This window comes from Cryptotermes secundus, unplaced genomic scaffold, assembly GCF_002891405.2.
Source record: "Cryptotermes secundus unplaced genomic scaffold, Csec_1.0 scaffold1231, whole genome shotgun sequence".
Lineage (NCBI taxonomy): Eukaryota > Metazoa > Arthropoda > Insecta > Blattodea > Kalotermitidae > Cryptotermes > Cryptotermes secundus.
In genome coordinates this window covers 110,608-136,342 of record NW_019723323.1, presented here as the reverse complement: position 1 = coordinate 136,342, position 25,735 = coordinate 110,608, and the positions used below count along the sequence as shown (strand labels likewise).

The window sequence follows — 25,735 nt, the reverse complement described above, 5'->3', positions numbered from 1 at the left end:
TTCTCCGAGTATTTCGGTTTCCCCTGCCAATCTTCATTCCACCAATTGCTCCATAATCACTCTCATCTATCATCTGGGGCTGGTACAATAGGCCAGAAGTGGCCGCAGTACAAGGGACTTAGTCCCACCCCACTAGCAATAAAAAAAAAGTCTCCCTTCCTAAAAGTAAGAGAACATATTTCAGGACTGTACAAAGCAACGGCAAAAATCACGGTTGTATATCTTTAAAAAGTGTTTAGAGAAGTGCAAGGGAATATACAAATTTGTGAACGGAGTAATAAATTAATTCCTCTTTAAGTTTCAACGTGAACCTAATTCTATCTTGTTATTCTTCCCAGATATTTCCATTTGTAAGCATCTTTAAACACTCCCTTACCTCTAGTTATACTGTGGATATGTGGGATATCTTGCTGTCATGTCAACCATATATGATTAGTTTTGTCTATATTTACTTCTAGACCAAATTATGAAGTCCGTAATGGCCAGCTATCGGTGGTGGACAGAGAAACAGGCATTAGGATAAACATTTTAATCGATGGCAATCGGGCTGCTGGGCTGCTTCTCTAATTAAACAGGTTCTTCAATCGCGTGCACTTAACACTCGACTATCGACGATGGACATGACGGCACATCAAGCACGGAAGCCTGTATCCAACCACGCATTTCTAGTTGCACGTCTCTTGTGTTTATCTACAAGCTTACACCTAGAACAGACAACCCCATGAACCAGACGGTATGTTTCTACTTACAAACTTAACAAACGCTTTACACTGCCGGATTGGTCGAGTTACAGTATATCTATTCACTTATATTTTAAGAGCACATTATTTCTAACGCTGTTTTATTTTTGGTTGGATTTGTCTACAAACAAATTTAAAAAAAAATTTTGATGTTTAATGCCAATAAATGTTTGAAAACGATATATTAGTAAATATACATTTATCCGAAATTATTATCAATTATCAGTGTGGGATGGTTGATAATGGGTTATGTATCAGACTCATATCATAACGTTATTTTCTGCACAGCCCTAAGTTCGTGTCAATAATTACATACCTGATTCGAATACTGGACTTCGTTTTAATTTATTTAAAATTCAAAATCACTTTAAGGTAGCGTGGAATTTTTGTAAAGGAAACGAAGCGGTTATACAGGAAGAAAATAATTACCAGAACCAACTGGAGCAGGTGCAGAGAGTTCCATACATCTTAAACCTACCGAAAGCTTGCTAAAATTCTTAAGTACGGTGGGAACTCATGAGGAAAGAAATGTCTACCGGATAAAATTGGAAATTGTTCCGTCATACATAGCATTCCGACTGCCGTACCACGATAATTCCAACGTCTAGACGAAATCTTGTCGAACCGGTTTGCTCCAAGTACTGGATGTTACCATTTCACTTGGTTACGGGATCAGAACAGAAGTGTTGCTCCCGCTTTGTGCAGCACTAACAGACGATCTGCGTGAACCATCTGAAACCGGAAATTGTCTGCAAGTCTCCGACAGGCAGACACCGTATTTTCACAGCAGACAAATCTATTAAAAAAAAAAAAAAAACTCCGCGGTTTTAGTCCGCAAGCGAACTATACCGACCGAGCGGCCGCCGCTTGTCGGCGAATAAGACATTTAAAACACAGAATGTTCTGAATGTTATATAAACTTTTTCCATCCGACTATTATTCGTATTATCTTCGAAATTCGTGATCTAATTTTAATAAACAGAAATTATTTAGCTCGAAAATGGATGTCACTGCTCGCCTGTGTCTTCATTAAGTAGATTATAAGCCACAGTTTTCTGTTGGCCCATAAAATGATGACCTACAAGACTTAATGTCTAAAACAGCCTTTACTTAATCGGTGCCACTTCAATGACTGAGGATTAGGTACCCATTTTACTATGGGTCTGTGCGGACGCTGTAAATCCGGGATCGTAGTGTCCTGTTTCAGGGGCCTTGTGTCAGTAGTCAGGCGAGTGTGAAGAAAGCAGTCTTCTGGGATTTGACACCGTGTATATGTGGTGTTAACCGGCGTTCCTCCGAAACGTCGGTTAACACCACATATACACGGTACCAAATCCCAGAAGACTGCTTTTTTCATAGTCACCGCCGTGAAAGCCTCAAATCTTACACAGCTATGCGAGTGTTAGTCAGAGCCCTACGGATATTTAAATGGTTCAGGGTGGCATTTTTTATAAATTCTGAAACGCAGTACTTTAAAAAGAGGTTCCCACATTTCCTCTATCACGCTCTCGGTTTTCCCAACGAAAGTAAAACTGAAAACGCGTGGCAGCTGGCATGAAACAAAAACCTGTCGACATAACGATGTATTGCATCATCCATGCTCTCTACGTTGAGTTATAGTGTTAGCATGACAACTAAAGTCAACCTCTAGCGCGGAGATTAATATTTCCATAATCTTTAAACAAAACGACGAGCATTTCAACAACTCCGTTTTACAAAAATTCCAAACTGCTTATCTGGGCGTCACGAGTTTGAATCTAAGGAACCAAAGCACTGGCGCCACATACATAAACACTCCGTGTGTTACTGTTACAATGTCTGATTCCTTAAGCTGATATAGGCCACTGAGGCCGCGCCATAGCTCAAGCGGTTAGTCGCTGGCTTCCCACCGCGGCGGCCCGGGTTCGATCCCGGGTCTGGTCAAGTGGGATTTGTGGTGGACAAAGTGGCACTGGGGCGGGTTTTCTCCGAGTACTTTGGTTTCCCCTGCCAATCTTCATTCCACCAAGTTCTCCATTATCATAATCACCCGGGGCAAGCTACAATAGGCCAATCAGTGGCCGCCATGCCGAGTGGACCCAGTTAGACTCCACCCCCCCCCACTAAGCGAATTAAAAAAAAACAGTTAGCCACGTAACAGCTTCCCCATCATAGTCAAGCACCATACGCGAGAGTGTCTTCATAGAGCTCAGAAAAACGAGTTATTTCAGCCTTTACGTAAAACTACCATATTCATTTAAAAGCAGGCGTATCCAGCGACGCAAAACATGAGCTTCAGATAATTTCGAATGCGGTAGGCTATACTGATGTCACAATTATTACCGTTTAAAACAAGAAGTGTTAATGAGAGTCAGTGAGCAGAGGAATATCCTACGCGAAATAAGAAAACGGAAGGCTAATTGGATTGGTCATGTTTTACGCAGAAACTGCCTTCTAAAAGAGGTTACTGAAGGAAAGATAGAGGGGAGGATAGAAGTGACAAGAAGACGAGGAAGAAGACGTAAGAAGATGCTGGATGACCTTGGGGACAGAAGAGGATACTATCATTTGAAGGAGAAAGCTCAAGATCGCATGAAGTGGAGGAATTGTTTTGGAAGAGACTGTGGACCTGTCGTCTGACAGATTACTGATGATGATGATGATGATGATGATGATGATGAAAACAAGAGCCGTGTCCGAAATATTGCATATACTCATAACATCGAAAGTGGACAAATATGGAAACAACAGGAAATACGCCCGTTTAAACCACAGACATTGCACGTCCAACACAAGCATTCTGCAGCGAACTCAGTTTGAATACGCACCAACATAACGTCCTGGGATGATACAAGACTTGCAGTGCATCTCAACCCCTTTCTCCGATCGCCAAGGCAATTCCCTGACTTGCAATATTTGTATAGGGAAAACAAAAGTAAAATATTTACCAAACCAAAGGCACACAATAATTCAAAACTGACAAAAAACGGGCATACAACTTCTGTCTTAAACCATCGTTATATCAATACGTTGAAATATGCAGTCGTTCAATGGTTCTCAAAGGCGTATGGGGGAGTGGATATATAGATCCGCAAGGTTCCTAAGAATTTATAAAATATCTGTAACCCCAAACCGGGCCAGGAGGCGCTCTGTTATCGCAAAGAGAGTTGCGTTGGCTCAAGTAGATTGATGAAAGACCGAAGTAACATACAGAAATGATCCAAAATCCCATGGGATTCAACAAACACAGAAAAATCACTTCCCTTCTCTGTACACTTAATTCTACTCACATGATATGACATTCGAATTGCTCCTGATCAGATTACAGTATTTTATAGAATATGCCGGTCGTCTGAGAGGCCAATTGTTCCACAAGCACCTCACAGCTTCGCGCACAATTGTAGTAGAGACAGCGCTGATTAGGAAACACCCGATACGGGCCTTTAATAAAATCGAAAGTGAAAGGATATGCTTTACTCTGGTTAAGTGTAAAAGTAATGCAGTCCAACTTGTCACGAACCAGTGTACGAGAACATCTGCAACCGAATTCTGACGCCCCGTTCTTTGGTCACGGAAAGAGAAGTCACCGCAAGTTACTATGACCGTACACATTGTTTCACTGCAGAGGAGTCACGACGAATTGCTTGCGTGTTTCTGTTTTCCCACGGTAGCGAAGTTGGTTGAGGCACTATGCTACAAACCGGAAGGTCGCGGGGTTCAAGTCCCGATGAGGTCATTGGACTTTTTCAATTGACCTAATCATCCCAGCCGCATTATGGACCTGGGGTCGACTCAGCCTCTAACAGAAATGAGTACCAGGAATTAATTAAATAAATTTCCTGGGGAGTAAAGCGCGGCCGGCGCGTAAGGCTGACAACCTTACCGCCATGTTTGAGCCGACTGTCTAGATAATGTGGGACCCTTAACGTCTCACGACCCTATGGGCCTTTACGGACTGTTACAGGGATACATTTACTTTACTTTTATGTCCCAGCCCGGATGAGTAGGGGCTAGAACGTTGAGGCCTTGGGATCCGATTTTCTGCATGGGTAATCCACGTCATCTAAGCCGTTTCAGGGCCCATCAAGCATCCTATGCAATGGGTACAGGGGGTAAAGCGACCGAGGCGTATAGCTGACCACTCACCTCCTAGTGCCAAGGTCAAGAAGCGTGGATCTATACAACCACCTCCAGCTACGCCTTCATGGAGCAGTGTTTAATTAGTTAAGCACAGGGATAACTTTACTTTTTTTCATTGGGTATGGATATAAAAGTCGGAAGGAAAGCAGCCATATCGGGTATGAAGAAGTCCCCTGTTATTGCACTAGGCCTCTATGACATATGGCATTACTGTTGCAGTCTTGGGAATCTCAGTATCTACCCAAAACAATATGACCACAAGAACGCTTTTATAGGATATAAAAGCGTATATTGGGGCAGTCTAAGAGACAGCAATATTCATGAAAAACAAAACAGACACTGTTGTATTAACATCTGTTTTATTTTGCTGTTGACGCTACATGTTTAGGCCCTTATATTGGGCCATCATCAGGCGTACAAAGATACTAGTCCTAGTTCTTGAATTGCATCTAATTTCAGTGTGATTCCATATTGTGTTCTTGTGAATTTTAAATACATAAATTTAATTTCCAGTTAAAACATAAATACTTATGCAGTAAAATGTAGAATTAAAAATTGAAAATTAAAATTTTACAAAAATGAGATATTTTCTAATAAATCTCTTTAAAACTTTGTGATCGCTATGTGTTGATATGCTTTTCCGGTGGTAATGGGATGGTATGGATTGGACTGATCTGGCTCAGGATAGGGACCAGTGGAGGGCTCTTGTGAACACGGTAATGAAACTTCGGGTTCCATAAAATGCTGGGAAATTCTTGAGTATGTGCAGATTTGGCTTCTCAAGAAGGGCTCAGCTCCATAAGTAAGTAAGAAGCGATTATAGTGTGGGGCGCATGCATATCGGGATCTTCTCTCATAATTTAGGTCGTGTGGCTTTGACCTTGATCTCGTCCCGTGGACCCTAAGCTCGTTATTCTATGTATCACACACAACACGATGCATACAATTAAAAGAACGCCTTTAATTGGCATTTACATTAACCACATTGTCCAATTAGGGTAGGTCAGAAAGAAAGTTTAGAGTTCGTATACTTAAATGACTTTTATTACAATTCCCCATATGAAAAATGCAGAGGAATTACATTGTCATCCCATTACTTTCTGGCGAGGTCTCCGAAAAAGCTGATCCACTTATCCTATCGTGGGACGCGTTTTCCTACTCCCTCGCCCCTTCCGCCCAGGCCAGTTCCGGCCGAGTAGCCATGGTCAACTGACCCGTTCATACATTAAGCGGCAAATGGCGGACAAATCGAGAAGCAATATTACCTGATTAACATGTCCTTCACACGTAACCGCAAGCAGTGTAGGTCACTTGTTTTGTTAGATTACACGCCTTGTAAATTTACTTTCAGACAGCCCCTCGTATTTCTACGTGTTACTGTTGTCTGTACATGTTCTGATTAATTAATTGGACAAAGATCCTTTTGGGTTCCTTCCTATGCTATGCCCACAGAAAATATGAGGGCCCTCAAAATTCTCGTGTCTGGAACTAGTCGAATTCGCTTTAATTTTACCCAACAAAGGATTTTACGGGAACTGAAGAGAATTCTAACCCATATGTCACTGTGTTCAAGGTTAGCACTGCAAATTATAGCATTAGGAACGTGTTTTAGCAACATCGCGGCATAATAATAAGACCATAAAGTGGAGTCCCGCGTGTATCACGATGCGATATTCCGAGAAACAGTAAGTCTCGCTCAGCTCCACGATGTCACTTTACTCAACGGATAGCGCCGAGTTCCGTGTCTTGTAATAAACTCCTTCAAGGACGTCCAATTTAAGAAATGTTGGGCGTTGGTCAGTTCAGTCTTAAGAAGAAAAAGTGTATAAAAGTCCGATCAATTCCGAAACAGGAGGATATATAACATTCACACCGTGACATTGTAAAATGGCGGTCTTATGGAATCTGACGTCGTGTAGCTCAGTAGATAGGCATTAACATTTAGGGTGAACCTGCTGCCTCCAGCTTAACAGGAGATCAACCCTGAAGACGGACGCAACAGGCTCTTCAGCTCTGATATTCATCCTAAATTTTTATGAAAGTAGTAGGCGGTAATGTTATTCCTCGACTTAATTTATTACAGAAGGCGTATAGGGGTGTTGAGGTATAGCTCCACCATTCTTAACCTTGGCACTGGAGAGCGGTGAGTGGCCAGCTTCATGCCTCCGCCACCTTACCCCAGAGCAAAGAACCTCTTCTACCCATTCGATAGGAAGCTGGGAGGGCCGCAGAGCTAGTCTGGATGTTATGGAGAAGAGAAAAGACTCTCTTGCTCCTCTCGGGAATCGAAACCCAATTCATCGGTTGTCCAGCCTGCAGTCCGTCGCTAACCGACTGAGCTATGTATCTTAAAGACATTATCCAAAGTAAAACTGAAATATACTCTGTCTTTTCCGACAATAAACAAAAAACAAACTCCATGGCCTGTAGTCCGCAAGCGAACTATACTGACCGAGCGACCGCCGCTTGTCGGCGAAGTTAGCGGATAGAGGGTGTCGCATAGTCAGCGCAATGAAGGTTTTCTAGACCGGAGCCGCTTTTTCCTTGAAACAGCTCCTCAATTATCCTCGCGAGGCTGAGTGGATCCCGTTCAAGACCCACTACTTCTCAGTAAATTTTGGTAGCGCCGGAAATTGAGCCCGGACCTCTGGATCTGTAGCCAAGAACTCTAACCACTAGACCACAGAGGCGGGCAATTTGCGACAACTTTCATTCTGAATATACGAGTTCGAGAAATCGGACATAACATGGATGGAATATTAAAATCGATAGCGGCGAAAACAATAGTTAATGCTCCCTTCGGCTGCGTTATGAATTCTCATTGCAATGTTATGAATTCCCAAGAGGCAACACAGCATGTTCTACCGTCCAGTACATAAACATTTCGGTTAATCCTATTTTAGGATTCCCACTTCCACCGTCTCTGTGCAACTGCAGTCATATATTTGCCTCTTCTTATTATGCATTTCGGGCCTAACTGACCATCATCACGTCTACACGTACGAGATTGTATATGAAAACTGCTGCTCTGCTGTTACGCTGTCGCATTTTGCACTTACGAGTAATGCAAAATGCTTATAAAATCTTTTACATGTTACTTTTATCGTTGCCACTTTTGATAGCAGACGTGTCGTGGTCCTGGTGTATCTGTAATATGTAACGACGGGTTACATTAGTGTTTTATTTGTTTAACACACTGATATGTTATTCTGTCTCTGTGATTTTATGTTACTTACGTTTCTTTCCTTTTCGTTGCGTTCAGTGGTTTCGTGGGGGGGGGGGATTCTGCTAACTGGTGTTCATTTACTGCAACGTACTGAATACTGGGTTACGTGTACCCATGTCTGCGTCGTTCATGTGTATATTATATTCACTGATTTTGTATAAATGGTATTTTTACAATGTGTTTAGGCGTTTTCCTCTTCTGTGTGTTCTTGTGATGTCCATTGTATCTGTTATGGTTCCATATGCATGTTCTGTGTTTGATATGTGGTTTGAGTACTATTATTATTTCTAATTGTTCGTATAATTTCAATCATATTATATACGAGTCTCACAAACAGAGAAATCAGTGCTGAAACAATGGTTCCGACCGTCCCACTTGGTTGATAGTGAAGGTCGTTTTGTGTGAAAATAGTGCCCCGTCAATGATAGCAAGTGTACAAGGCCAGCCTTTCATTACGATCTGTGGATTACTGGTTCAAATTCAATCTATCTAGCATAACCTGCGGCTCTAAAAACTGCAACAGTGCTGCCATATACACGTATAACCTACAGGATTAACACAATAAAGTCGGCCTCTTCGTAACAAACAAGATGGTTCTCTATCCTGCTGTCATATCACAACCAGCATGCAAAAACACCTCTATTACGATATCTCAAGAAATATTGAATAAACAGGCATGCGCAGTTCATTCAGACATGCAATAGGACTGAGTAATGGATATTTGCGGAATGTACGCAAAAATAAAATCTATACTGAAGAGCGCCAGAGAAAATTATGACAATTTACTTACTATTCAAGACGTAGTTTGTCTCGGTGATGACTGAGAATAAAGGTTACGAAAATATATTCAACCCGTCGGTATGTCTGGTGATACAAGACACGGAAATGGGCACGTTTCATTATGTCCTGACTTCCTACAATAGTCTTAACATAATAACAAAGTTGCAACATGAAGATTGACGTAGATCACTCAACTTATTTATATTAGTTTGAGTGTCAATTCAACTGACATAACAACTATCACGTTAAGTTGAAGTTGTCCCTGTGCTTAACTAAGCACTAGGCCACGAAGGCGTATGGGGAAGTGAATGCATAGATACACATTTTGTTGACCTCGGCACTAGCTGGAGGTGAGTGGTCAGCTTCACGCCCCGGCCGCTTTACCCCAAGTACCCACTGAATAGAACCCCAGAGCCGGTCTGGACGATGTGAAAAAGAGAAAATTCTTGACCCTATCGGGACATGAAACCCCATCCCTCGGTCGTCCAGTCCGTACCCAGTCGCTATGCCGGCTAACAAATGCGCATCAACATTAATGTTTCGACGCCAAGTACTCTCCGAAGCTGATAAATCATCGTTAAATAACATAGGAATGACATGAATGCATGTAGAGGGTGAGTGCAGTCAGTACCCTATTTAGCTGCACACTAGAGGTCATCTTCACGGCCTAACCGGGCCTCCAGTAGATGGCTATCTGGGTGTCGGAGCAGGTCTGAAAGCTGTCTCTGCAGCCTCTGCTTCGCATCCAGCCTGCAGCCTAGACTCTATATCGATCGATCTATTTTGGCTCCTTAAATTCGTAAAACTCGCTATGAACACAAGATCATTAGGGACCTCCACGTCTCAATCTCAACCCGGAGGGCGGTCAGGCTGATTTGAAATTGTCCGTGGTCTTCTTCATACTCTTCAGGCAAATCCCGCAGATTCCATTAACGTAATTTCCAGTTTCTCATTCAGAAATCACACGACGGTACCCAATCTACGCAGATGAGAAACGCAATTAAAAATCCAGAAATCATTACAGGAAACCTATCCGCAGCGATATTTCGAACATCGATACATTGGCGTGGGAATTCACGAGATGGACGCAACTGCATCGTCCCAAGATTTAGGCTACATGAAAACAGAGTTTGCAGGACCATTAAACTTTAATCGGGGAACATTTCAAGAAAATTAATAGCAACATAGCAAATGCGCATACAAGAAATGATGAATTAGTGTAACTTGAAGCCTGCAACTAGCATGGTGACATGCAAGAAACACGTTCGCTATTATTGCCAGTCACTGCCTCATCGAACAGATCCCTGCCTCGCGTCATGCCAGCAGTGAGTGCTTTTCAAACAGCGAATCAAAGGTGTTAAGAGAGCAGTGACAAGATATATATACATCTGTTGTTAGTATGAGTTACTGCCTCATCCTTCACAATGCAAAAGTGCAAGTTAAGAGTTAAAATGTTCCAGTTACAGAACATGGCGTGTGTGTGTGTGTGTGTGTCTGCACGTTATGGGATCATGTGCTCCAATGCTGTAGCAATGCATACTCTCAGTTCGGTAATTTTCAAAATGTTCGTTGAGGCACTATGCTACAAGCCGGAAAGGTCGCGGGTTCAAGTCCCGATGAGGTCACTTGATTTTCTTTTTCAATTTACCTAATCCTTTCAGCCGCACAGTGGCCCTAGGGTCGACTCAGCCTCTAACAGAAATGAGTACCAGGAATATTCTTGGGGGTAAAGGGCGGCCGGCGCGTAGGGCTGACAACCTTGCCGCCATCTATGAGCCCATTGTCTGGAAAATGTGGGAACCTCAACATCTCACAACTCTATGAGCCTCCATGGCCTGTTACAGGGATACCTTTACTTACTTTACTACAGTCCTTTTGTTGGGCCCTGGCCGTTTCTTCAGTTTCTTAATCCTATACACAGTCGGTAGGACTCCTCTGACGGGGGATCAGCCCGTCGCAAGGCCGCTACCTGCACACAGAACAACACAGAATAAACGCACACAGACATCCATGATTTCAGTGGGATTCCAACCCATGATCCTAGCGTTCGAGCGAACGAAGACAGTTTATGCCTTAGACCGCGCCGCCACTGTTATCGGTTTTGGTAATTTTATAACGAATTGAAAATAGTTTCTGGGAGAGTAACTTCAGAATATATATGCAGGTAACATAGAGTTTAAATGTCCTGACGCAAATTAATCTGATGGTTACAGATCTGTCTTTAAACGAATGCTCTTTCCCGTTTTACTCACCGACGAGCGGTCAATTAGGATTACTGGAGATCAGGAACACTCCGAACATCGGAATTACAAGCGAGCGGCGGATGCAATCTGAAAGAAAGGAAATGACACTGAACAAGGAATGTATAAGGCACGGGCAGTTACTGTACATTACACATTAATTTAACCTATAGGAGAGTTAGTGCAAAAGGATATATACGAGTGACATGTCCTTTCGAGAGATGTCTAATTCTAAGAATCGACATCCTTGTTTCCCTAAGTCTTCCTAGAAAAAAAAAAAGGGTTAGTACTTCGAAAATCGCCACGACTGGTTCCTTCTCCATCACCCCAAAATAATGTGCAAAATAATCATTCAAATCTCCAGCCCTGTAACTAGCGCATCTCATATATAGACGTCCATGAACCAATCAGATTTATAAGACTCTGATAAGCATTCTTTATCGTTACATATTTTCTCTTCGTGTTAGAAGTTCTAAAACCAAAAAGAAAACTAAACTCCGTGGCCTGTCGTCCGCAAGCGAATTATACCGACCGAGCTACCGCCAATTGTCGGCGAAGTTAGTGTCAACTTTAGCGGATAGAGGATGTCGCGGGGTCAGTGCAACGGATCCCGACGGCCGTTAATCTCGGTTTCGTAGATCGGAGCCGCTATTTTCTTGAAATAGCTCCTCAGTTATCCTCACGAGGCTGAGTGGACCGCCGTTCCAGACCCACTACTTCTCAGAAGTTCTGTAACGTTAAAATCCGAAAAGGTTCTACTAATGTTTGTGTGCTGCGTTTTGTTTGAACGTGTTTATGTCTGTTGTCTTATTGTAGTACCACTGCCACCGGGCGAAAATCCATTTGCAGTTAAATAATAATAATAATAATAATAATAATAATAATAATAACAATAATAATAATAATTTTATGTATTGTAGGATTTAATGCAAACATAAGGAAATATAACCAACTGCTGTGCCATATCTCTACTGTTTATAAGCTTTGCAATGGGATATTTCTATCTGCAATAAGTGTACATCAAGGTCAACTACTGATCTAAAACCGTACAAACGCATTAGGAAAACATGTGAACTCCAATTTCCATCCCTGTTATTTTCAGTACACACAACACTTAACAGCTTAAACCAACGAGTGAACAAGCACGGCCTCAGGCGATATTCTCGTATTGCTAAAATAGAATATTTTTTTTAAACTGTACTTTCTTACACATAATAAAGGGCAAGCATCACAACGTATATATAGATCTATGTACAAGTATACATACATATAAAAGTTTTGTAACGGTGAAAGCTCTGGAATACGCAATATAGGATTACCAAAGAAACAAACTGTCGAGCTTTAACACGTTGCATGAACTAAGTTATGTAGTAAGTAACGGGAGAGCGAGCAGTCTCTTGTTTCAGTTCTGCTGAGTATTCAGAACATTCTGATGTTGATATGTGAAGGGTAATTAGTACTTACCATGGAATGTGGTTTACTTTATGGCGATATGAAAGGTTTACTTCCTTTCAAAACATTCAGGCACATGTCCATATGGACCAGTTCAGTAAAATCGTGTCGGCAGCTCTACATCAGGATAAGCCAAGTGGACATCAGTTAGGTCTCTGTAGGTAATAAGAGAGCGATATACTACTCTGTCCAAAAAGTATCCGACCTTGGGCCGGGAAAACGAAGTTCTGTGTCTGGGTGTACAATACCTAATCGCCCTCAAAGTAGGCCCCTTGTGACTCCACACACTTAGCCCAGCGGTCCTTCCATCGCTGGAAGCAATTCTGGAAGGCTTCTTTTGGCATGGCGTGCAGCTGCGCCGTCGCGTTCTGTATGATGTCCTCGCGGCCGTCAAAACGGCAGCCTTGTAGCGGTGTCTTCAATCTCGGGAACAGCCAGAAATCACAAGGAGCCATGTCAGGAGAGTAGGGAGCCTGGCGAACCTGCGGAATGCTGTGCTTGGCCAGGAAACCCTGGATCAGGTGTGATGAATGAGCTGGGGCGTTGTCATGATGCAGCTGCCAGTTGCGTGCATCCCACAGCTCCAGTCTCTTTTGGTATCTACGCGACTGCTTGAATTCAAATCTCGAAGAAAATCCTAAGACGTATTTGCGCAAACCCTACCCGTATATGCCCCCCCCCGCTAATTTCAAGCGTATTCAGTAAGAAAATTGTTTGTGGTGCGTATGTATGCGCGACGCCATCAGACACTTCGACAGCAGATCTTATTAGGAAATAAGGAATATATTAGTTATGGGGGTACGCGGTAGCGTAGTTGGTTGAGGCACTATGCTACAAGCCGGATGGTTGCGGGATCGAGACCCGATGACGTGAAATTTTTTTTTTAATTTACCTAATCCTTCCAGCTGCACTATGGCCCTGGGGTCGACTCAGGCTCTAAGAGAAATGAGTACCAGGAATCTTCCTGGGAGTAAAGGAGGCCGGCACGTAGGGCTGACAACCTCACCGCCATCTGTGAGCCGATTGTCTAGAAGATGTGGGGGCCTCAACATCTCAGAACCCTACGGGCCTCTACGACTGGCTAGCTTTTATATTAGTTATGACTTGAAACTTCAAAGGGAAACGTACCTTCGCTGAAGGCTTATACAGAATGGGGTCCACACATATTTTAATTTCTCAGCCAAGATTGTTAAGAACTTGAATAATTCCGTCTTCTGGGATGTGACGTGGTGTAGATCTTGTGTGAACCGACGTTTCGGAGGAACATATCGCCTCCATCTTCAGGGCAGAAAAACCAGCGAGCGAATGAGGCGATGCGTTCCTCTGAAACGTCGGTTCACACAAAATCTACATGCGCCACAACCCAGAAGATGACATTGATCATAGTCACCGCTGTGAAAACCTTAGATGATAAGAATTTCTTCACTGATATGGTTGATGGCATTATTTCCTGAGCACAGCATTCCTTTATTATTACAATGTGCAGACTCCATCAGAGATGTACTCTTTCCTGACATTTCGCTTATTATTAACCAATTGTTCATAACACGGATTTTCAACAGCAACAATGTCATAGCCTAAATATGAATTAATCAATGAACAAAAACAGAATGAATAAGTGAAAGGTTGATCGAAATTATACTGCTGGGTCCCCAGTAGGCTTTCGTCAAGTGGACTGCTCTGCTTTCTTCGTGCGTTGTTTATCCCTTGGCCTTGAAGATGGAAGCGATATAATCCTCCGAAACATGGATTTTCTGCGAAATACATGGCGCTATATCCCAGAAGCCAGAACTATACAATTAATACATCACTTGTTATTTTAAGTTGGAAGTGTTACACAGGCCTTACGTTCAGAGAGTGTGTGATGGTCTGTATGCCTATTCGTTTACAAGAATGTGTACGGAAAAACAGATCTCCTGGTAACTATGCGGCTTGAGGCTCGTTTTCCAGGAGAATAATTCAGACCGACGTAGGTTCTCATAAACTGCCTCAAAATATAGCCTCTAAGTTTCACGACATACTAGGTATTAACCATGTAATGCGATTAATTTTGTAGTGTGAGAAGTGGCAATACTGCGGCTCCGAGATGATAGCTACGTCCCTCCTCTACCTTCAGTCCAAGTTTGAACCTGCTAACACGAACATATGTGGTTCTCTTGAGGCTCGTGTTACAGCTTCACAAAATGGAGCGAAATAAATGCAAGCAACTTTATGCAATCAAATTTTGTGTCAGGCTGGGTGAGGGATCTACCGATACCTATAAAAAGATTCAGAAAGCGTTTGGTAATGATTCTGTATCACGTGCTCAAGTATTTCGGTGGAACGAAGACTTTGTAAATGGGCGAGAAAAGGTGGAAGATGAACCGTGACCTGGGCACCCTTCCTTTGTGAAACGAAGCACAAACATCGACCGTGTGAGGGCCTTCATTCGTCAAGGTCGACGTTTGACAATTGGAATGATCGCCGAGGAACTTAGTGAATGTACCGTCAACAAGATTTCAACATGAGAAAAGACTGCGCAAAGTTGGTACCAAAAAATTTGAAAGATAATCAAAACTCGCGTCGAAACGAAGTGTCGGCAGATTTTCTTGAACGGCTCGAAACTGAACCACATTTTCTTTAATTGGTTCATAACAGGTGAGGAAAGTTGTTTTCGAATACGACCCTGAAACCAGGAGGCAGAGTGAGGAAATGTCTCCAAGACAGACGAAAGCTCGAATGAGCAAATAATAAAAAAAGACAATGATAATTCTCTTCGATTCTCGAGGGGTCGTTCATAAAGAAATTGTACCATCTGGTGCCAGAATGAATAAAAAATATATCATGAAGTTCTGGACCGTCTAAGAAAGAGGTTGATGCGGGTTTGAACGGAAACTGCAGATGATCGGATCCTTCGAGCTTCGTCGCAACGCACCCACATACAGTGTTGTCAGTTCGTGAATTCTGGCTAAGAAGTGCATTCCCGTACTTCTGCAGGCTCCTTATTCCCCATATTTGCAACTTTGTGATTCTTTCCTGTTCCCAAAATTAAAATCGAGAGTCAAGATGTATCATTTTCAAACATTTGACAGGATTCAGAAGGCTGAAACCGAAGACATCAAAACTCTAACAGAAGCTGACTTCCAATCCTGCTATGAGGCGTAGTAGAAAATTCGCTGGGCCAAGTGTTACGCATCAGAGGGATGCTATTTTGAGGGGGACCTATTTGATTTAGACGAATAACTGAATAACTGATTTTGTATAAAATCAATCTCTTTAATTTCTTAACACATTTTTCAGAGAAAATGACAAAAGTAGACTACAAACTGTAGGAACTAAAAACAATATGGTCATTATGTATATGAATGGGTTAGTCGCTGGCTTCCAACCGTGGGGGCCCGGGTTCGATCCTGGGAATGGTGAAGTGAGATTTGTGGTGAACAAAGTGGCGCCGGGGCGGGTTTTCTCGGAGTACTTCGGTTTTCCCTGCCAATCTTCATTCCACAAAATTATCCATCATCATAATCACCCGGGGCAGGTACAATAGAACAATCAGTGGCCACCGTGCAGAGTGGACCCAGCTGGACTCCACCCCCAGTAAGCGAAATGTATATCAATGTATGACTGAAAATAACTGATAAACGCTTAATGATGTGTTTCAGGGATCGATCCCCAAATCTCTCGAATATGAAGAATGACTAATACCATCGTAGATAGATTCTAAAAAGTTCTGACGATGGTGGATAACACACAGAATTACTGGGTTTTTGGACTTTTTCCATCGTCCGGATTTCTAGGAAATAAAAAACACGACATTTAAAAAACTGGATGTCTTCGTCTTCATGTGAGGAAGACACATACTCAATTGGGCCCCCTAGAAAGAGCTGAGTAGGTGTCTTCCTTCCTCACCTGAAGACCGAAACAAATCCAGTTACCGAAACGTCGTGTTTTGTATTTCCTAGAATTCCGGACGATGGACATAGCAAAAAAAAAACAGTAATTTTGTGCACCATCATTAGTGTTCACCAAGACATTCAGTACGTCCAACATCCTTCTTGTGTTCCGTACGGGGATGCAACCAGAATAAGAGAACCTGCAGAGGAAATCCGAATTTGCTCCGGTGCTTTCATTTAACTGCAGCAGCCTTAGCTGCATGACATCTCCTCTGGAACTGAAAGATTGCTCTTCCGTTACAGCTAATTTCTCCTGCTCCTCGCGTCAACACCACTTCCCATATTTACACTTCTCATCGTCTTGCCTGCTACTCGTTTATGAAAATATTCGAGAACAATGCTAGGGCACCTTAGTGAAAGTTCAGGCTACAGCCACTTTCTCAGCTTCTTACTGACTCATAAAGTAAAGTTTAAAATAATTACCGGTATTCTTTTTATTTCAAAAAAGACTTCGTCGCAAAGTTTCCACAGCTTAAATTGAGCACACAAGGATATGTACACTCCAGCTACATAGACAAGTATATTTATAATGTTATGTTTCAGCATCCTGTTGCACTGCATAGGTCTGACTTTCAAGTTTTTGCGCTGTCCATGCGCAACGTCCTTCACTATTCATTCTTCGTATTTCTTTTATTAGACACTACATGTTTCGGCCTACCTGGGCGTCTTCAGGTACATAGGTTATGTTTAAGGATTCTGCCGCTCACTGTAATCCGATTATCTTTCCTCTTATTGTAGTTGCCTCTAGTTATTTTAATCATCATCAGTTTTATTTGGGTGTCCTTGGGTTACACGAGGTTGCTTTTCGTTTGTTGGTTGTGGCTGCCTTGAATGTTTTTGCTGGGGCGGGAGTTGTGTTGCCTGTTGGTCGACCATCATAGTCCTTCGTTCAAACAGCAAAATTTTAATTCACCTTTAAAAATAAAGACCAGCGCTTTCATTTAAGGCAATATTTCAAGCTGAAACTTTTATTCCTATGAAATATTTGCAGCGTGTTTCGTCATACTAAACACATTTTAAATGCACACCCAATTAAGCTATGAAAGCGTGAATCTCTTTATAATTAGGAAGGCATTCTTGACGTAATAAGCGCGACAGTTGCTGCACGAGGCCTTCTGGCATAAAATTTCGCAAGCGAGTTGATGCAAGGGAGGTACCAGGATTGAAGCCTGGTTGCACTACCGCAGTCTTTACCGGCGTACCCTGTAGCAGGCCACGGTAGCCTTTATCGAAATCCCAAGCTACTCTCATTTCGTGATCTTCCCATATCATTTAGCGCTAATATGTCGTTAAGTAGCCTAAGAATAAATTATTATCATGCAGGTAGCTTTGTGTTCGCTTGTGACACACATACTCAAATCGCGCCCTAGCGCAATTACAAACTCATCAGAAAGCAAGCCACCATAGCTGAGTGGGCCAGGTCGATACATAGTGATCGCCGCGACGTATCGACAACTTCTCCGACTATGGTGTATTGCATGTAGTCTATACACAACAGGGGCTTTATACCTGCTACATACACCGCCAGCAAACACGCTGGATACTATCAAACCAGTAACTGTAGAATCAGAATCGACGTCAACACAAAAGGCTTACTAACTGCTGAACAAATTCGGGTGATATAGAGCCACGAAGCTGTGATGAACATATTGGCAGCGTGCGGCATAATGGCCCCATTCTATAGGAACAAGCCTAACACCAAACATCTCTTAGTGTTACGGCACTAACCACTTCTCATTCCGGCCTCGAATTTACGCAAAATTATGGGATTTGTATGAAATACCCGGCGATATTGATGATCAGATCAGCCGTTTTAGACCCTGAACGCAGAAATGTGAGCATCGTGATAGTGAAGTGAAAGTAGGAAGAGAAGGAAAAGAAAATACAAGAGAAAAATAAATAAGAAAGGGAGGAGGCGATATAGTAGGAATAGGAGAATGCAAGGAGATGGGAGGTCTAGGAGAAGGAAAAGAAGAATAAGAAGAGGGAAAGAAAAGAATGAAGGGAAAATAAGTGGAAGATGTGGATGAGGAGATGGGGAATGGAAGTGAAAAAGAAGAAGTCATGGAAGAAGCATAAGAATGGACAGTGAACAGGATGAGAAGGTTTCTTCCTGATACACTCGGTAGGAAAGAAAACACCAGACCGTGAAATCAGAAGACACACATATATTTCGCGGAACTTTTCCCTACTTGTGGAGCGACATTTCGCTTGAACGACCGAATTCTTTAATCACAATGAGATACTGTACCAACTGCCAGCCTGCAACAGGTGTTACGACGAGCGGCCCGGGGCCATGTTCTGCATGCTTTCAGCAAGTGAACTTATGAACTTTGTTTGACGCCTTAACAAGCGCATTTGTGTCTCCGTTAATAGAACAGATTCACTGACGATGCATAACAGTATATTTTTCTACTAAATCCTGTTATTTGAATAGAATTTAACCCGTAAAAGAACCGCAATGCCTGGTTTGCTTGTGGTGGACCTGAGAGATGAAATTAATACCGCCCGAGAATGGGTTACACAGACAGGACAGGCGTATTATTTTTTATGATTTATTTAATGACGCTGTAGGTAATTCAGGTTATATAGCGTCAAATTGGAGGATGTTTCGCGAATAATAAAATGGTAAGGATATGGAAGGATGCGGTCTTGGCCTAACTGTTGGTACTGTCCCGGTGACTGAGGAAACTCAGGAAACGTTTGGGGCAGAAGAGTCAGTGTCCCGGCCGAAATTAGTATCAAGCACCTCTTGACTACAAGTCAGAAGCAACAGTGTTTGAGCCACTAAATTGTTAGGTAATTAGAGTAGGTTCACGTCAAAAGGATTCAGAGATTAGGAAATAGGGTTTGTTTCAACATAAAACCTGATATCCCATGGGTTTCCCATTAAATGTACAGAGACAATGGTAGAGGAAGAGGTTACTGGGTAAAAGTTATTTTTTATAGGATTGGTATTTGGTTGCAGAAACCAAGGATCACTCTAGCTCGGCTGTAAGATAGTCTCAGAAACATCGAAACTTTCAGGAAGATTCAAACTTGTATGTGTGGTAGGACAGGAAATTGGAACAATCCGAGCATTTCTCTGCTTGTACAACATCGCAACAGAAATACCATTAGGGTGATCATATCGAAGAGAATCAGATGGACAAGGCATGGAACAGATAAGAAATGAACACATGTTAGTGGTGACACCTGAAAGGAACAAACCATTAGGCGGCAGACCTAGACGTAGATGGGAGGATAATATCAAAGTGGTTTTTAAAGAAACAGACTGTCGATTGGATTTTTCCGGCTTAGGACAAGACGCGACGGCCAGCAACTCTGAATACTGTAACCAACTTTCGAGTTCGAAGAGTAGCGGGAAATTTCATGAATAATTTAGCGACTCTTAGCTTCCAAAGAATGACTCTGCTCAACGAATTAAGCTATGTATTCAGCAGTACAGAAGTACCAAAAACTTTCTGTTTGCTCAACCACTACTGTAAAACGTCGTTCAGTCTCTCAGACACACAGCAGATGATGTTTGTATAAAACGCACAGTATGTAGACACACACACTGTCCATGTACGTCATTCCTAATTAATAACTGAATATATGTCAAGCCATCCATATGTGATAAATGCCAAAATACTCCCTATCAAGAGCTGTTCAAAATGATCGCATTTAAAGGGCTGCTTCTTCTATAGTCACAAAAAGTCTATCTTATAGCAATATCTTTGCTCCCATTTTGGAACGTAGGGCTGATTTCTCAGTTTCATGATCATTTTACAGACGGTAGGACTCCTTGGATGGGTGATCAGCTCGTCGCAATGCCTCTACCCAAACACAGGACAACACAAACACAGAATAAACACATACACACACCAAATATCCATGCTTTGTGTGGGATTCGAAACTACGATCCCGGCTTCCGAGCGAGCGAAGACAGTAGATGCCTTAGACAGCTCGGCTACCGTGACCGGCTGCCAATATATTTTAGATTTCGGAAATTTGGCTCCGCAATATGGTTTCTAAGAACATAATCAGATGTCGATAATCAATATGCTTTATCTCTCTTTGGGCCAGAACCGTAACATCGCCGTCGAATTCCTCGTCTTAGTATATTCTCTTAGATTCATAATCAAACGCATGTACTAATATATGAAGCAATAACATTGACAAGTGCCACATGAGGCAATCAGAATATATATGTATGTATGATCAGCTGACCTGTGCACTGTCTGTTGGGAACTCGCACACAATTCCAACTCCATGATATAGAGGCTTGAAAAACTCAAAGTTGCTCAGCTGGAGAGAAGTTTCCGGCATCTTATGTCACCCGAAGGTTCATTACCGTGTTCACAACAGCTCACCAACGCGCAGTATCCTGAGATCCATAATATTTTACATCCAAATGGTCTCTTTCATTAGGTTTTACGATTCAACTTTTGTATGCATTTATCACCTCTCCCATGTGTGCTATATGGCTCGCCTATCTCGTCCTCCTTGAGATGATTACCTGTTTCTTTCAGAATAGAGATTACGAAGCTCTTCATTATGCGATTTTGCTCCCACCTCCATATATGCTAAAAAATTGAAATGTCATTTGCGTAACATGTCATGAAGCATGCATATCATGTGGATGTAGGTAACAGTTACCATTTCCGTTCAGTGTATCCTAGACAACAGAGAATATCTCACTGTCACACTCTTGCCGTGACGACCTTGCTCTGCAAGCAAGGATCGACGATCTCAGAACGCACCTCTCAACTTTCTCGTGTCCTTTACAGTGTAACATCATATTCGTTTTCTCCGGTTCTATCAAACGCCCTTCGTTTTGACTGAATTACGGAAACAAGCTTCCCACATTTTTTCAAGTGCATCCTTTCTGTGGTGTAGTAGTCAGAGTTCCTGGTTACAGATCCAGAGGTCCCGGGTTCGATCCCGGGGCTACCAAATTCCCTAAGTAGTGTGCCTGGAACGGCGTTCACTCAGCCTCGTGAGGATAATTGAGGAGCTACATGAATGGAAAAGCAGCGGCTCCGGTCAAGAAAACCGAGATTAAAGGCCGTGGGGATTCGTTGCGCTGACCACGCGACACCCTCTGTCCGCTGAATTTGGCACTAGCCGACAAGCGGCGGTTGCTCGGTCGGTATAGTTCGCTTAAGGACTAAAGCCATGGAGTTTTTTTTTTATCCTTTAGTACTGTACATGCCTCGTTGGTTTTCATGTACATACATCTGTTGCAGATCATTGGTGCTGCTAAGGTACTGAACGTTGCAGATTCCTTTTGTTTGTATTTTATTAAATACTATGAATCCGGGATAGCTGAGTCGGTATAGCGACGGCTACGGGGCGGACGGTCGGGGTTCAATTCCCGGCAGATAAGAAACCTTTCTCTTGTCTGCAGCGTCCAGACCTACTCTGGGTCCACCCAGCCTCTTAGGTCCAATGGGTGTCGGGGGCCCTTTACCCGGGAGGGAGGTACTATAGCGACGGGAAGCTGACCACTCGCCATCTAGTGCTGAGGCCAAGAATGGTACCCCATACGTCTTCATGGTGTGGTGCTTAATTACACGTAATTAAGCTCCGGGACAACTTAACTTTATACACACACAAAGAAATTGCATACTATAGATCTTACAGAGAGATTTATTAATTTAAAGACGTACACACATTTGCTTTTAACATCCGCTTCCATTCCTCTTTTTTTTTTACCAAAATACCGTTAAGTTCCTGTAAATAACTGGTTACAATAACTGCTGTGGAGGAAACCATAACTGGGGAGGCAACTTTTCCCGAGGATGACTTCATGCAATGGACACACACGACCTCTCCGTCAATACATGCAACGTGTCTTTACGTTCCATATTCGGGTTCGTATACCCGTAAACTTGAGTGGTCCCCGCAAAGCAGCAGGTATGGCCCGAATTAAAATTGGTGTCAGAGGCGGGGTGTAGGACGTAAATATATCTGAAAGTTAACAGCAGCAGAATGGCAAAAACAACCGAATCATTACATGTACAGCATCATGTCGTACACTCGACACGACGAGAGTTACGTCTCATCCCCGTTTCCGCACTGTTCTGAGAAGAGGGGAACAGTATCTTGCTGCTGGCCTTCGCCAGTACAGTCATTCTTGGCTTCAGACCCCGTCGGGACCCACGACCATATTTTTGTTCTTTTAAGACAATTTATGTGTCTTGAAATGGGGCCTCCTCTTCAATAATAGGAGTGGATGGACTTTCTGCGACTACTCAGAATAGACTAATCTACCACCGTTTTCTGTTCCGTCGGTGGGTTATATATTGCTGCTGGTCCTCGCCAGCACAGTCATTCCTGGCTTCATATCTCGTCGAGATCTATGATGAAGACTTCTGTTCTCTCCTACACATGTACGTGTTTACAAGTGGGACGTCCTCTTAGACGAATGGAGAGGTCGGTCTTTCTCCTTAGGCGCTGTTTGTTGCACCGTGGTTTCAGCCTGCCTGCCAGCTAAATTGCTGCTGGCCCTCGCCAGCAGTGATTCTTGGTTCCGAATCACACAGGACTCTCTCACTACTCAAATTGTTCTGTTATCATCAGGCCTACACGCAAACGTGACTGCGAGTACACTAGCAAATGCTAGCACAAATTCAGCCCAAATATTTATAGACATTTAATAAAAATTGAATAATTAATCCGTTTGTAAACCTAAAGATTAATATTAAATGAGCAGGCTACAGCTCTACATCGTATCAAATATAATTTATGTACACTTTATAGTTTAATCTGCAGTGATATTCGTACTGTTATTAGCTGCACATATAATAGTTTCAAAATCAAAAGGTTTTATCATATTCTGATATGATCTAATGCATTTCGTTATAACAGGGCCACCTATACATAAATACTCGTGTGTGCCAAATACTGTGAGTGTTTCAATGTTTAACTTTCTTTGGCCGTCAAGAAGTGGGCACTGCTTAGAGCCTCTCTTGTAGGTCCATATTTTATGTCGTGTAGAGTAATGGTTCTCAACCTTTGTGAGGGCGCGGCCCGGTATTTTTTTTTATGAGGACCCGGTATAGTTGATTCCAGGGCCCGGTACCGGGCCGCGGCCCAGCGGTTGAGAAACACTGGTGTAGAGAAGAGTTTCGAAAATTTAGATGATGCATTATTCAGTAAAATAAATCACTCTAAAATGTCGTAATATCGTCCCTTATATGGCTAAGCTTCCGTTTCGAAAAGTGCTAGGACTGAATATGAACAGTTATTCTCTTAATATGTTTAAATATACAAAATGGAACAAGAGTCTCTATTTATTAGTCAGTGAATAATTCACACGCTAGTTGACTTAATAATCTGTAAATATGAACCGGGATGGATATAAAGCCTGCAACTTTTTATGTATAATAAAACACGTTTTATACACGCACGTAAGAGAAAAGTAAACATCTGCTTATGAAAGTATTATGGTAATATAAAACAGGACACTAGTGTATGTGTGGGGGCACGCGGTAGCGTAGTTGGTTGAGGCACTATGCTACAAGCCAGAAAGTCGCGGGTTCAAGTCTCGATGAGGTCACTGGATATTTTTCAAGTTACCTAATCCTTCTAGCCGCACTATGGTCCTGGGGTCGACTCAGCCTCTAATAGAAAAGAGTACCAGGAATCTTCCTGAGGGGTAAAGGGCGCCGGCGCGTAAAGCTGACAACCTTACCGTCATCTGTGAGCAGACTGTCTAGAGAAAATGTGGGAGCCTCGACGTCTCACAGCGGTATGGGCTTTCCGGCCTGTTACACGGATCGCTTTACCTTTACCTTTTTACTTAGTGTATGTAAGAAGCCGGCGTTGAGAGGGAACTACGCTGGGATTGGAGCGTACTATCACTGGGGCCTCTCTACGACACCACAAAAGCTGTCTTGCTCCGTTACTAGTGCAAGGCCATCCACTAGAAAGAAAGAATATATCAGCTGCTACCGGCTGTCGACCAGCCAACGGAGTTGTTTCAGTTGCCCGCCAGCGCAGCAGTACGTCTTGTTTCAAGGACTTACAGAACCCGACCTGAGCAGGAGTTCCACATACGACGGACCGGTATTCAATTCGCTCTGTTTTATGAAAGATACTTTTTTTTTTATTTCTGAGAGCTGGAAAACTGATAATCGGGGCTCAATTCCCGGCAGGAGCAAGGGATATTCTCATTTTGACATCGTACAGAACGCTTCTGTGGCCTAAACCTCCTCTCCAATGGGTACCGGAGCTCTTTTCCTGGGGGTAAATAGACCGGATCGTAAAGTTGAGCACTCATCCCATCAAGTGCCGAGGTTACGAATGCGTAGTGCTATACCTCTACTCCCCAAACGTCCTCATGCCGTGATGCTTAATTCAAGCACAAGGACAACTTTACCTTTTCTTTTATCTAATTTATTTTAAATACGAGTGTCTCCAGTACTATACCGATGAGTGTCATCGAACATTTTGATAATCTTCAACAAAATGAAAACAAATCGACATGCGAAACAGGGGCTTCATGAAGACGACTGATGAGACTTTCACAGAGGACAGGGATAGTAAGTTGCGTACAAAAGCTGCCGTTCCATCTCACGGACAATACGCCGTCCTATCCAAAAAGTCCTACCAAACATCTTTCAGAATCTGTTCTGAATCGCGTCACTTCTACTTTATTCAGAAATTACAATGAGGGAAATCACTTATCAGCCTCGATGTAATTTTTTCTCGTTGCTATTTAAAAACTATTCACAGAAACATTTTATGACTTTATAAGTTCATTATATATACTTCTGTAAGCATACTTTATTATTATTATTATTTGTTGCGCAAATTTTAAAATCTCAACGCAAGCAATTTTGGAAATATCTATCCAAACTTAGAGAAAACGATGTTGATTTATTTGGAACTTGAAATCGGTTTAATCTTTGTTAATTATACCCTCTTATATATCTGAGGCTTCATGAAGATGTTTTCAATCTCTTCAAAGCAGTTTTTCTTCCAGAACCATTTCTCCTCTTAATTCATGTTTCAAAGTTCCATTTGTAGCTCCAGTCTCTGGTGACGTGCACTATAAGACGACTGCGGGCATCAAAATCGGTCAAACTTCATGACATATCGAGCTTTGGTATAACGACAGAATATTGGCTGAAAAGCCGGTTCGATTCACGGCAGGCAAGAGATTTCTCTACTCTACGAGGTCCAAAGCGGCTTTGGGCCCTATCCAGCTATCAAATTCGTACTGGAGTGCTGTTTCCTGGGGATATAGCGGCTGGA

The 25,735-nt window shown here is 42.5% G+C and overlaps 2 protein-coding genes across 2 annotated transcripts in view; one reads left to right on the top strand and one right to left on the bottom strand.

Annotated features, from left to right (window-relative positions):
- The window catches only part of LOC111861861 (centrosome-associated protein 350), a 283,054-nt gene that overhangs the window by 151,111 nt on the left and 106,208 nt on the right, over window positions 1-25,735 (bottom strand). Inside the window, exon 5 of the mRNA XM_023846786.2 lies at window positions 11,118-11,195. The gene's annotated coding sequence lies outside the window, so the exon portion shown is untranslated. The remainder of the gene's footprint in view (window positions 1-11,117; window positions 11,196-25,735) is intronic.
- LOC111861862 (angiopoietin-2) overlaps window positions 1-25,735 on the top strand; it is a 164,678-nt gene that overhangs the window by 43,474 nt on the left and 95,469 nt on the right. The gene's annotated exons all lie outside the window — the stretch shown is intronic.